At 41.7% G+C, this 14,678-nt stretch overlaps 1 pseudogene; it reads right to left on the reverse strand.

Moving 5' to 3' along the window:
* Positions 1-1,308: 1,308 nt before the first annotated feature.
* On the reverse strand, positions 1,309-1,822 carry Mrpl30-ps9 (mitochondrial ribosomal protein L30, pseudogene 9; annotated as a pseudogene).
* Positions 1,823-14,678: the final 12,856 nt, after the last annotated feature.

Below are 14,678 nucleotides of genomic sequence, written 5' to 3' on the forward strand. Positions count from 1 at the left end.
CACGTCTAGTTTTTACACACAAAATAAAACCATAATATTTTTGTTTCTGAATATGGTTTATTTCCCTTATAATGATTTCCTGTTCTATCCATTGAGGATGTGGTGATTTTATTTTTCTTTATGGCTGAATAAAATTCTAATACATATATTATATTATATTGTTACACACACACACACACACACACAGACAGACACACACATATATATATATATATATATATGCTGCTGTATGAGTTCAACAATAGCCATTGATGTGCACGTGTCTCTGGGTAGGACCTACTAGACTCATTTGAGCATAATCCCCCAGGAGTGGCAGAGCTGGGCCATGAGCTAAATCTCCCTTTACTTCTTGGGAAGCCTCCTTGGGGTTGCACTGTTCATTGCTGCACCCATGGTGTGTATGGACTCCAGTACGAGTATTTCTTCACGTCCTTGTCGGCATGTCATTCATTTGATGGGGTGACATGAACTTCCTGGTTAGTTTTAATTTGCATTTCCCCGATGGCCAAAGATGTTGAACACATTTTCAAGTATTTGACCATTTGTGTTTGTTTGGGAAATTTCATTAGCCCATTTATAGATTGGATAACTTGGTCTCTTGATATTTAGTCTTTGTAGTCATCTACATAGTCTAGATACTAGCCCCTTCTTATGTACGTAGTTGACAAGCGTTTTCAGCCATTCTGTAGATTCTTTTCTCTCTGATGATTACTTCTTTTGCTGCAAGGAACATTTTAATTTCATGTAAGCTCACTGCCCCGTTCTCAGGGCTATTTCTTGTGCTGTTGGAGTCCTTATTAGAAAGTCCTTGCCTATGTCCATATCTTGAAGTGTTTTTTTTTCTCTAGCAGTTTTAAACTTTCAGGTCTTTATTATTACGTTTTTATTTCATTTTGTGTGGGGTAAGACATGGAGATTGAGTTTTATTTTTCTACAGGTACACATACAGGTTTCCTACTACCATTTGTTGAAGAGGGTGTCTTTTTTCTAGTGTATGATTTTAACAATTACGTGGCTGTAACTTTGTCAGTTTATTTCTATGTCCTTTATTCTTTTCCTTTGATCAATGTGTCTGTTTTTGTGACAGTACCACACTTGGTGGTTTGTTTGTTTATTTATTTATTTATTTTTTGAGCCATGACTGATCTGGGAATATTTAGTGCGTTGGGTGTTAAAGCACAATGGTGGTATTCTATGCTGGCCTATCAGTTGGTACAGTTTAAAACATACTCACTTTTTCTGGGGCACCGTGCACACAAAGATCTACATTCCACAGTGGGGCACCAATGAAAGCTCTGAACTATACTCTCATCCATGGTACATCTGGTAAGGATCCTCAGCCCACTGGTTGTACCTATTCCGGAAACATATCATCATTTTCTCTCGGAGTTTACTCTGGGTCTTCTTGCAGACTCTACAAATTCCCTCAAGAGCTTCTTTCTTGCAGTTGACTTTTTCCATGATTTTTTTCCTATAACCAGTCTTTCTCCTTAGCCAAAAGCCAGATGGAATCAAAGGAAGCGTAGCAGACCACTCTTCTGTCTTTCTCTTGCCTTCCATGTGTTGAAGGATGTTAGAGTTCTGACTGGTGGCTTCAGGACACTGGGAACCAAGGTGGTCACTCTATCAGGGACTGTTGCACTATGCCCAGATGCCAGGTGTCTGCACCAGGTGTGACAAGTCTTAGAGCAGAGGAAACAGCTGAAATCCGAATATGTCTAAAATGAATGGTAGACCGTGAAGGCATTTTTGGCAGGTTCCTATAGGTTGAAGACGCCAAGACATTCAGGGGGCGTAATATTCCTGAAGCAGCTTTCACCCATGAAGACAGAGGTCATCACCTTGAAGCCTGGTGGTTTAGTTTTAATTGTAAAGGTCTTTCTTTCCTTGGTTAGATCTATTAGTCATTTCTTTACTCTCTGTGAAGCTATTAGGATTAGGATATTTTCTTAATCTTTTTTTTTTGTGGCACGTTTGCTGTTGTATATAGGAAAGCTACTGATTTTTACATGTTATGTTTTGAATTCTGATACTTTGCTGAAAATGTTTATCAAATATAAAAGTTTTCTGGCAAAGGCTTCAGGGAATTTTAAATATGGGACCATGCTCTCTCCAAATAGGGATAATGTGAGTCCTTTCTTTGCTATTTTATATTTCCCTTTATATGAATGATTCAATTAACACTGCTGTGTGCAGCTACTTAAGATTAAAAATTAAAGTAATTAAAACTAAATTAAATTCAGTTCCTCAGTTGCACAAGCTACACTTCAAATACCAAAGCTACACTTCAAAGACCGAATGACCGGGTGCCAATGGCTAATATGTTAGGACAGATATAAAACACTTCCGTCCTTACAGAACATCCCATTGGATTTCTCTGGATGCCTACCTCAAGTCTTTACTTTTTAAAAGAATTATCTAAAAATCTTAGATCACACAAAATAATAGAATGAATGAGACAGCAAGTTTAGAATGTAACATGTTTCTAAAACATTGGTTCTCAACCTTCCTAATGCTAAACCCTTTAATACAGTTCCTCATGTTATGGTCATCTTCAACCATAGAATTATTTTGTTGCTACTTTATAACTGTCATTTTGCTACCATTATTACCTGTAAAGTAAAAATTTGATATACAGATCATCTGATAGGATCCCAAAGGGGTCTCGACCCACAGGTTGAGAACCAATGACTATTCTGCACTTAGAAAGGTCATTGTTGAGCTGGAGAGATGGCTCAGTGGTTAAGAGCACTGGTTGCTCTTCCAGAGGTCCTGGGTTCAATTCCCAGCAACCACATGGTGGCTCACAACCATGGGATCCGATGCCCTCTTCTGGTGTGCTTGACTGAAGAAAGCAACAGTGTACTCACATAAAATAAACACATAATTAAAGAGTCAGTGTCATGGAAGAAAAGGATGGCAGCATTGGGGCTGTTCTAGATATATCATAAGTTATATGTGTTGGCTAGTTCTCTGTCAACTTGATACAAGTTAGACTTATCTGAAAGGAAAGAACCTCAGTTGGGAAAGTGTCTTCATAAGATCCAGCTATAGGGCATTTTCTCACTTAGTGATTGTGGGGGATGGCTCAGCCCTTTGTGAGTGGTGCCATCCCTGGGCTGGTGGTCCTGGCTTCTATAAGAGAGCAAACTGAACAAATCGTGATGATCAAGCCAGTAAGCAGCATCTCTCCATGGCCTCTATATCAGCTCCGGCCTCCAGACTCCGGCCCTGCTTGAGTTCCTACCTTCACTGCTTTAGATGATGAACTATTATATAAAATGGGAGTGAAATAAACCCTTTTCTTCCCTAGTTGCTTTTAATCATGGTGTTTCATCCCAGCAATAGTAAGCCTAATTAAGACACAAAGAGAACTAACACCAAGTATAATGTATAATGCTTGACCCCAGTCCAAGTAGATGCACCATGCTTGCTGGCTAGTGTTTGTTAACTCATCCCAACTTAGAACCACCTCAGAAGAGAGCCTCAGTTGAGGAATTGTCTGAATCAGACTGGCCTGTGGACATGTCTATAGGGGGGAGGTTGACTTGCTTGTTTATTTTGGGTAGGAAGACCCATCCTAAACGAGGATGGCACCTTTCCATGGGCTAAGCTCTGAGCTATACAAGAGGGCAGAAAGCTAGCCGATTGCCATAGCAACAGGCAGGCAGCATGAACGCACTCCTTTCTCTGGGTTCTTGATTGTGAACGAAGTGCAACCAACTTTCCCAAGAGCCTGCCTCTGTGGTTTCTCTGCAATGAGGGAGCATAACCAGGAACTGTACACCGAAGTAGCCCTTCTCCTGCCACACTACTTCTCATCAGGTACTTTACCACAGCAGCAGAAATGAAACTAGACCAGATACCTAAACTTGTCTCAGAGAGGAAATCTGAAAACACACCAAACATCAAATGGTGCCAAGGACTTACCTGTTTATTTAGCTGTGGTAAAGATACAATGGCGCTATTGCAAGAGAATATTCCCATTTCCGGAGATCTACACTGAAGCGTTTAGGAGTGAAATATTTATGATGTTTCGAGTTCAATTTGGAAGGGTAGAATTGAAATCTACAGAGAAGTCGGGTGATGGTAGTCCAATGTAAATAATGGTTAAGTGTTAGGTACTGTTGTTTCCAACTTTAGTATTAAAAATTTTCAATTGAAATAATATTTTGAAGAACTCATGTTTTTAGAACACGAGTTTGACTCCACTATCACACTCGGAAAATATTTTCTCAAACAAGGATTTTAAAAATAGCCCTTGAGATTATCTTAGAGTATTTTTGCAAAAGATATATTTTATTGTTAATTATGTGTCTGTGACTGTGCAGAAGTATGTGTGTGTGAATCCAGATGCCTTCAGAGGCATCCGATCTCCTGGAGCTCTGGGAGTAGCATAGTGTGAGTATTGAGAACCAAACTGTTCCTCTGTGAGAATAGCAAGTGCTCTTGACCACTGGGCCATCATCCCATGTCCTCTTCCAGTATTTTTAATGGGTTATTTCTTCCACTACTTAAGTCTTTCTTCTGTTTGAATTTTGTTTCGGTGTTAATATATGAGATCATGATCAGTTATATTTTCTATCTAATTCAGCTAATTCTATTTTGAGGTATGATATCCCAGTGTCCTTGGGCAAGCAAGGAACTCATGACCTCATGACACAGCCTCCAGTGCCAAGATTGCAGGGTGTACCTTACGCCTACCTAACTTTTCTCTTAAGTAGTTAGACAGTAGTGGGTATTTTCAATTTGCTCCTTTGACTTCACTCACTGCCGTTTTCTGGAATCAGTCCTTGGTTTTCATTGGGAGGCTCGGACCATTCCCTTTCTGGTTATATACATGCCGGGGAGAGAAGGTGTTTGCTTTGTTTCTTTGTAATATGAAAGTAGATAAATAAAAGCCTGCTGTTTTTCCACTTGTCCCTGGCCAAGAAGCACCTGGGTCAGAAGCTATAGCCCTGCAGTCTGGTTAGAGCAGTGGGAACTGAGGATGAGACTGGGCAGAGGCTTGAACAGGCATCACTATGTGGATCATCAGATCCTACTTAAAGGATGGACAAGAGTTGGGAGAATTCAACGTTGGTCATCATATATGTTATCATGAAATGGGAGCTGAAGCAGGCTTTAGCCTCTGCAGTATGGAGAGCAAGAAGAATTTATGAGGAGAAGTCAGCAGACAAATCCAAAGAAAGAGTAAACAGTGTCCAAACGTTTATTTTAAACATTTTTGTTTTGCTTTGCTTTGCTTTGTTGTCAGTGTTCAGGATCGAGTATACACTGATCAAGTGTCTAATCACTGTATCGCATCCCTGCCTTCCTGATTAATTTTAAGGGCATAACTGTTATGTTGAAGTCTAAAGTGGGGACTATATACTCTACAGGCAAAGATATACTTGTAAGACTTTGGGTGAAGAGAACCAGTTGAGGCTCTGAGCCATGTTTGTCACCAAAGGATCCATTCCAGCCACTGGTTGCTTGGAATTAATGTCCTCTGACATCATCTGACCCAGCAGAGGTTCTCCATTGAAGGTCAGCCAACCTGAGGGCTGCCCGGGGCTGCAGAGCAGGGCTGGCCAAACAGAGCAGCCTTGCCAAAGCTCCAATCCCCTTGTCTGCCCCAGCATAACACATAACAAAACTAATCCTTATCTTAATCTATTATGAAGAAGGCTATAAAACGCTGCGTTTTTTTCTTGGCAAAGTAGTCTTTTGTCATTTTAAATATGAATAACATTCCAGAGCATGAAGGGTCCAAAGTGAATTACTGCATGGTAACTGCCAGGAAAGTCTCTTCCTGGGCAATCCATCCTCACCTGTGTGGACACATGATGCCCATAGAAAGCATTCACACTTGTGTGGGCACACGGTGCCAACAGAAGGCAGGAGCTCACAGGATGTAATATTCATATCCCAGAGGATGTGTTAGGTAAATAACAAAGAAAGCTGATATAAATTTCCTTGGATTTTTGGAAAAGTTAGAGCATTGATTAATTAATTCTCTATTTGCGGTTTCACTTCCCTTTCTTTGTGTTTGCAGCAGGAGAGAGATAATAGTTACAATAGGAGAGACGCTCTTACTTCTGCTGAGAGCTGCATTTGGACAAGTTGGTGGTTTGTGCATTAAGTGAATTAAATAAATTCATTCTCTGAAGCCTCTGATCTTAAAAGCACTTTCTTCCTTAGAAAAGATAATTTCCAAATGGAGAATCAAAACATTCCACTGAGTTATAAAACTTTTGCTTAAAATATGTTCATCGTATCTGAGGATTATCATGCATTTAGGCATCTCATGGTGCCTGGGATGAATCAGTAAACAAAGAAGACACAGTTCCTCAGTCTTGGGAAGCTTAGGTTCTAGCCAGGACCAGACAGAGACCAAACAATACACATAATAACTAGGTAAATTCTGTAGGATGTCATAGATGAAAAAGGATACAGGAAAAGAAAGGAAGGAAGAAAGAAAGATAAAAAAGGAAAGAAGACCAGATAAACAGTTCTCTGCACCCAAATCCCGTGGGAGGGAGAGCTAAACCTTCAGAGAGGCGGACAAGCCTGGGAAACCAGAAGAGACTGCTCCCTGCACACACATCTCGGACGCCAGAGGAAAAAGCCAAAGACCATCTGGAACCCTGGTGCACTGAAGCTCCCGGAAGGGGCGGCACAGGTCTTCCTGGTTGCTGCCGCTGCAGAGAGCCCCTGGGCAGCACCCCACGAGCAAACCTGAGCCTCGGGACTACAGGTAAGACCAAATTTTCTGCTGCAAGAAAGCTGCCTGGTGAGCTTGGGACACACGGAAGCAGAATTTCTCTAGGACCCAGCACGTTCTGTGTTTACCGGAAGTCCCCCACCCGCGGATCCCGGCCCGCAGCAGCTCTCTGCTCCCAGACCCGGTGAGAGAGAAACCCAACCGCCTGGTCAGGTGGGCACTCCTGAGGCTGCAGAGCGGAAGAGACCACCAACACTGCTCACCCCTGCCCACATCCCTGGCCCAAGAGGAAACTGTATAAGGCCTCTGGGCTCCCGTGGGGGAGGACCCAGGAGCGGCAGGACCCCGCCGGACCCTGAAGGAAACAGACCGTATAAACAGTTCTCTGCACCCAAATCCCGTGGGAGGGAGAGCTAAACCTTCAGAGAGGCGGACAAGCCTGGGAAACCAGAAGAGACTGCTCCCTGCACACACATCTCGGACGCCAGAGGAAAAAGCCAAAGACCATCTGGAACCCTGGTGCACTGAAGCTCCCGGAAACGGCGGCACAGGTCTTCCTGGTTGCTGCCGCTGCAGAGAGCCCGTGGGCAGCACCCCACGAGCGAACTTGAGCCTCGGGACCACAGGTAAGACCAACTTTTCTGCTGCAAGAAAGCTGCCTGGTGAACTCAAGACACAGGCCCACAGGAACAGCTGAAGACCTGTAGAGAGGAAAAACCACACGCCCGAAAGCAGAACACTCTGTCCCCATAACTGACTGAAAGAGAGGAAAACAGGTCTACAGCACTCCTGACACACAGGCTTATAGGACAGTCTAGCCACTGTCAGAAACAGCAGAACAAAGTAACACTAGAGATAATCTGATGGCGAGAGGCAAGCGCAGGAACCCAAGCAACAGAAACCAAGACTACATGCCATCATCGGAGCCCAATTCTCCCACCAAAACAAACATGGAATATCCAAACACACCAGAAAAGCAAGATCTAGTTTCAAAATCATATTTGATCATGATGCTGGAGGACTTCAAGAAAGACATGAACACACTTAGGGAAGCACAGGAAAACATTAATAAACAAGTAAAAGCCTACAGAGAGGAATCGCAAAAATCCCTGAAAGAATTCCAGGAAAACACAATCAAACAGTTGAAGGAATTAAAAATGGAAATAGAAGCAATCAAGAAAGAACACATGGAAACAACCCTGGATATAGAAAACCAAAAGAAGAGACAAGGAGCTGTAGATACAAGCTTCACCAACAGAATACAAGAGATGGAAGAGAGAATCTCAGGAGCAGAAGATTCCATAGAAATCATTGACTCAACTGTCAAAGATAATGTAAAGCGGAAAAAGCTACTGGTCCAAAACATACAGGAAATCCAGGACTCAATGAGAAGATCAAACCTAAGGATAATAGGTATAGAAGAGAGTGAAGACTCCCAGCTCAAAGGACCAGTAAATATCTTCAACAAAATCATAGAAGAAAACTTCCCTAACCTAAAAAAAGAGATACCCATAGACATACAAGAAGCCTACAGAACTCCAAATAGATTGGACCAGAAAAGAAACACCTCCCGTCACATAATTGTCAAAACACCAAACGCACAAAATAAAGAAAGAATATTAAAAGCAGTAAGGGAAAAAGGTCAAGTAACATATAAAGGGAGACCTATCAGAATCACACCAGACTTCTCGCCAGAAACTATGAAGGCCAGAAGATCCTGGACTGATGTCATACAGACCCTAAGAGAACACAAATGCCAGCCCAGGTTACTGTATCCAGCAAAACTCTCAATTAACATTGATGGAGAAACCAAGATATTCCATGACAAAACCAAATTTACACAATATCTTTCTACAAATCCAGCACTACAAAGGATAATAAATGGTAAAGCCCAACATAAGGAGGCAAGCTATACCCTAGAAGAAGCAAGAAACTAATCGTCTTGGCAACAAAACAAAGAGAATGAAAGCACACAAACATAACCTCACATCAAATATGAATATAACGGGAAGCAATAATCACTATTCCTTAATATCTCTCAATATCAATGGCCTCAACTCCCCAATAAAAAGACATAGATTAACAAACTGGATACGCAACGAGGACCCTGCATTCTGCTGCCTACAGGAAACACACCTCAGAGACAAAGACAGACACTACCTCAGAGTGAAAGGCTGGAAAACAACTTTCCAAGCAAATGGTCAGAAGAAGCAAGCTGGAGTAGCCATTCTAATATCAAATAAAATCAATTTCCAACTAAAAGTCATCAAAAAAGATAAGGAAGGACACTTCATATTCATCAAAGGAAAAATCAACCAAGATGAACTCTCAATCCTAAATATCTATGCCCCAAATACAAGGGCACCTACATACGTAAAAGAAACCTTACTAAAGCTCAAAACACACATTGCACCTCACACAATAATAGTGGGAGATTTCAACACCCCACTCTCATCAATGGACAGATCATGGAAACAGAAATTAAACAGTGATGTAGACAGACTAAGAGAAGTCATGAGCCAAATGGACTTAACGGATATTTATAGAACATTCTATCCTAAAGCAAAAGGATATACCTTCTTCTTAGCTCCTCATGGTACTTTCTCCAAAATTGACCATATAATTGGTCAAAAAACGGGCCTCAACAGGTACAGAAAGATAGAAATAATCCCATGCGTGCTATCGGACCACCACGGCCTAAAACTGGTCTTCAATAACAATAAGGGAAGAATGCCCACATATACGTGGAAATTGAACAATGCTCTACTCAATGATAACCTGGTCAAGGAAGAAATAAAGAAAGAAATTAAAAACTTTTTAGAATTTAATGAAAATGAAGATACAACATACTCAAACTTATGGGACACAATGAAAGCTGTGCTAAGAGGAAAACTCATAGCGCTGAGTGCCTGCAGAAAGAAACAGGAAAGAGCATATGTCAGCAGCTTGACAGCACACCTAAAAGCTCTAGAACAAAAAGAAGCAAATACACCCAGGAGGAGTAGAAGGCAGGAAATAATCAAACTCAGAGCTGAAATCAACCAAGTAGAAACAAAAAGGACCATAGAAAGAATCAACAGAACCAAAAGTTGGTTCTTTGAGAAAATCAACAAGATAGATAAACCCTTAGCCAGACTAACGAGAGGACACAGAGAGTGTGTCCAAATTAACAAAATCAGAAATGAAAAGGGAGACATAACTACAGATTCGGAGGAAATTCAAAAAATCATCAGATCTTACTATAAAAACCTATATTCAACAAAATTTGAAAATCTTCAGGAAATGGACAATTTCCTAGACAGATACCAGGTATCGAAGTTAAATCAGGAACAGATAAACCAGTTAAACAACCCCATAACTCCTAAGGAAATAGAAGCAGTCATTAAAGGTCTCCCAACCAAAAAGAGCCCAGGTCCAGACGGGTTTAGTGCAGAATTCTATCAAACCTTCATAGAAGACCTCATACCAATATTATCCAAACTATTCCACAAAATTGAAACAGATGGAGCCCTACCAAATTCCTTCTACGAAGCCACAATTACTCTTATACCTAAACCACACAAAGACACAACAAAGAAAGAGAACTTCAGACCAATTTCCCTTATGAATATCGACACAAAAATACTCAATAAAATTCTGGCAAACCGAATTCAAGAGCACATCAAAACAATCATCCATCATGATCAAGTAGGCTTCATCCCAGGCATGCAGGGATGGTTTAATATACGGAAAACCATCAACGTGATCCATTATATAAACAAACTGAAAGAACAGAACCACATGATCATTTCATTAGATGCTGAGAAAGCATTTGACAAAATTCAACACCCCTTCATGATAAAAGTCCTGGAAAGAATAGGAATTCAAGGCCCATACCTAAACATAGTAAAAGCCATATACAGCAAACCAGTTGCTAACATTAAACTAAATGGAGAGAAACTTGAAGCAATCCCACTAAAATCAGGGACTAGACAAGGCTGCCCACTCTCTCCCTACTTATTCAATATAGTTCTTGAAGTTCTAGCCAGAGCAATCAGACAACAAAAGGAGATCAAAGGGATACAGATCGGAAAAGAAGAAGTCAAAATATCACTATTTGCAGACGACATGATAGTATATTTAAGTGATCCCAAAAGTTCCACCAGAGAACTACTAAAGCTGATAAACAACTTCAGCAAAGTGGCTGGGTATAAAATTAACTCAAATAAATCAGTTGCCTTCCTCTATACAAAAGAGAAACAAGCCGAGAAAGAAATTAGGGAAACGACACCCTTCATAATAGACCCAAATAATATAAAGTACCTTGGTGTGACTTTAACCAAGCAAGTAAAAGATCTGTACAATAAGAACTTCAAGACACTGAGGAAAGAAATTGAAGAAGACCTCAGAAGATGGAAAGATCTCCCATGCTCATGGATTGGCAGGATTAATATAGTAAAAATGGCCATTTTACCAAAAGCAATCTACAGATTCAATGCAATCCCCATCAAAATACCAATCCAATTCTTCAAAGAGTTAGACAGAACAATTTGCAAATTCATCTGGAATAACAAAAAACCCAGGATAGCTAAAGCTATCCTCAACAATAAAAGGACTTCAGGGGGAATCACTATCCCTGAACTCAAGCAGTATTACAGAGCAATAGTGATAAAAACTGCATGGTATTGGTACAGAGACAGACAGATAGACCAATGGAATAGAATTGAAGACCCAGAAATGAACCCACACACCTATGGTCACTTGATTTTTGACAAAGGAGCCAAAACCATCAAATGGAAAAAAGATAGCATTTTCAGCAAATGGTGCTGGTTCAACTGGAGGGCAACATGTAGAAGAATGCAGATCGATCCATGCTTATCACCCTGTACAAAGCTTAAGTCCAAGTGGATCAAGGACCTCCACATCAAACCATACACACTCAAACTAATAGAAGAAAAACTAGGGAAGCATCTGGAACACATGGGCACTGGAAAAAATTTCCTGAACAAAACACCAATGGCTTATGCTCTAAGATCAAGAATCGACAAATGGGATCTCATAAAACTGCAAAGCTTCTGTAAGGCAAAGGACACTGTGGTTAGGACAAAACGGCAACCAACAGATTGGGAAAAGATCTTTACCAATCCTACAACAGATAGAGGCCTTATATCCAAAATATACAAAGAACTCAAGAAGTTAGACCGCAGGGAAACAAATAACCCTATTAAAAAATGGGGTTCAGAGCTAAACAAAGAATTCACAGCTGAGGAATGCCGAATGGCTGAGAAACACCTAAAGAAATGTTCAACATCTTTAGTCATAAGGGAAATGCAAATCAAAACAACCCTGAGATTTCACCTCACACCAGTGCGATTGGCTAAGATCAAAAACTCAGGTGACAGCAGATGCTGGCGAGGATGTGGAGAAAGAGGAACACTCCTCCATTGTTGGTGGGATTGCAGACTGGTAAAACCATTCTGGAAATCAGTCTGGAGGTTCCTCAGAAAATTGGACATTGAACTGCCTGAGGATCCAGCTATACCTCTCTTGGGCATATACCCAAAAGATGCCTCAACATATAAAAGAGACACGTGCTCCACTATGTTCATCGCAGCCTTATTTATAATAGCCAGAAACTGGAAAGAACCCAGATGCCCTTCAACAGAGGAATGGATACAGAAAATGTGGTACATCTACACAATGGAATATTACTCAGCTATCAAAAACAACGAGTTTATGAAATTCGTAGGCAAATGGTTGGAACTGGAAAATATCATCCTGAGTGAGCTAACCCAATCACAGAAAGACATACATGGTATGCACTCATTGATAAGTGGCTATTAGCCCAAATGCTTGAATTACCCTAGATCCCTAGAACAAACGAAACTCAAGACGGATGATCAAAATGTGAATGCTTCACTCCTTCTTTAAATGAGGAAAAAGAATACCCTTGGCAGGGAAGGGAGAGGCAAAGATTAAAACAGAGACTGAACGAACACCCATTCAGAGCCTGCCCCACATGTGGCCCATACATATACAGCCACCCAATTAGACAAGATGGATGAAGCAAAGAAGTGCAGACCGACAGGAGCCGGATGTAGATCGCTCCTGAGAGACACAGCCAAAATACAGCAAATACAGAGGCGAATGCCAGCAGCAAACCACTGAACTGAGAATAGGTCCCCTATTGAAGGAATCAGAGAAAGAACTGGAAGAGCTTGAAGGGACTCGAGACCCCAAAAGTACAACAATGCCAAGCAACCAGAGCTTCCAGGGACTAAGCCACTACCTAAAGACTATACATGGACTGACCCTGGACTCTGACCCCATAGGTAGCAATGAATATCCTAGTAAGAGCACCAGTGGAAGGGGAAGCCCTGGGTCCTGCTAAGACTGAACCCCCAGTGAACTAGTCTATGGGGGGAGGGCGGCAATGGGGGGAGGGTTGGGAGGGGAACACCCATAAGGAAGGGGAGGGGGGAGGGGGATGTTTGCCCGGAAACCGGGAAAGGGAATAACACTCGAAATGTATATAAGAAATACTCAAGTTAATAAAAAAAAAAAAAAAAAAAAAAAAAAAAAAAAAAAAAAAAGGAAAGAAAAAAGGTATAGTATAAAAGAGTGAAATTGTGCCAGGAAAGGCAGTATTGGCTGTAAATAGGAAGAACACTGAGAAAATGGGTGTTGTTGGCATGGATCTTACATGAACATCCACAGGCATATGGTGAGGATTTGGTCTCTAATATTACCTTCTTCAGAGATAGGGCCTATGGTAGGTGATTGCATAGTGAGGGCTCTGCCTTTGTGACAGATCCACCCATGGATAACCTGATAGGTCTGTGAGAATGATTTTGTCAAGAAAGCAAGCTGTCTCTCTCTGCTTCCCCTCTGCCACGGAGCTAGCGACCCTGTTCTACTTGCATCCCTGCCCCCATGTTCTACATTATTATGGGCCTAGACACAGTAGAACCAACTGACCATAAACCCAAACCCCAGAAAGCAAAGGGCAAGACAAACCTTGGGCTGATCTACTTCAGGTTTCTTTCCATGGTAACAGAAACCCAACACAATAAATAAGATGTGGCAGAAATCAGGCAGCAGGCTTCATGTTCCAGGCAGAGAATGCAAGGGCCCAGCAGGGAATGAACCAGGTGTATTTGAACAAAGGCCAAGAAACTACAGCATTCGAGGCAGAGAACAAAAAGGACTGAAGTAGCTGAAGGGGTTTTCAACCCCATGGGAAGAACAACAATATCAACCATCCAGACACCCCAGAGCTCCCAGGGACTAAGCCACCATCCAAAAAGTTCACATGGACAGACCCATGACTCCAGCTGCATATGTAGCAGAGGATGACATTGTCTGGCATTAATAGAAGTCCTTGGTCCTGTGAAGGCTCGATTCCCCCAATGTAGGAGAATGCCAGGGCAGGGAGGCAGGAGTGGGTGGGTGGGTGAGCACCCTCATAGAAGCAGGGGGAGGGGAGATGGGATAAGGGATTTCTGGAGGGGAAACTGGGAAAGGGGATAACATTTGAAATGTAAATAAAGAAAATATCCAATTAAAAAAGAGTTTTAAAAAATCAAAGAGACCCTCCTCTGCAGACTTCAGATGAAGATGTAGAACTCTCAGCTCCTCCTGCACCATGCCTGCCTGGACACTGCCATGCTCCCCTCTTGATGATAACAGACTGAACCTCTGAACCTGTAAGCCAGCCCCAATTAAATGTTGTCTGAAGAAGAAGAAAAGGGAGGAGGAGAAGGGGGAGGAGGAGGAGGAGGAGAAGGAAGAGGAGGGAGTAAGAGGGGACATCAGAGAAGTCTTGAGAGTGAGTAGACATGACAGTAGCCTTCAGGACCAAACCAAGATGCCCATTTCTTCTCTACAAAGATGGCTTCTCACCTGGAATGCCTCCCTTTATCTGGCCTTTCCCTTGGAGCACTCCATATCTTAGGAACATCCCATGAGGATATCTGAAATTGGGTAACTGTAC

Source organism: Rattus norvegicus, chromosome 18 (assembly GCF_021556685.1).
Source record: "Rattus norvegicus strain SHRSP/BbbUtx chromosome 18, alternate assembly SHRSP_T2T, whole genome shotgun sequence".
Classification (NCBI taxonomy): domain Eukaryota; kingdom Metazoa; phylum Chordata; class Mammalia; order Rodentia; family Muridae; genus Rattus; species Rattus norvegicus.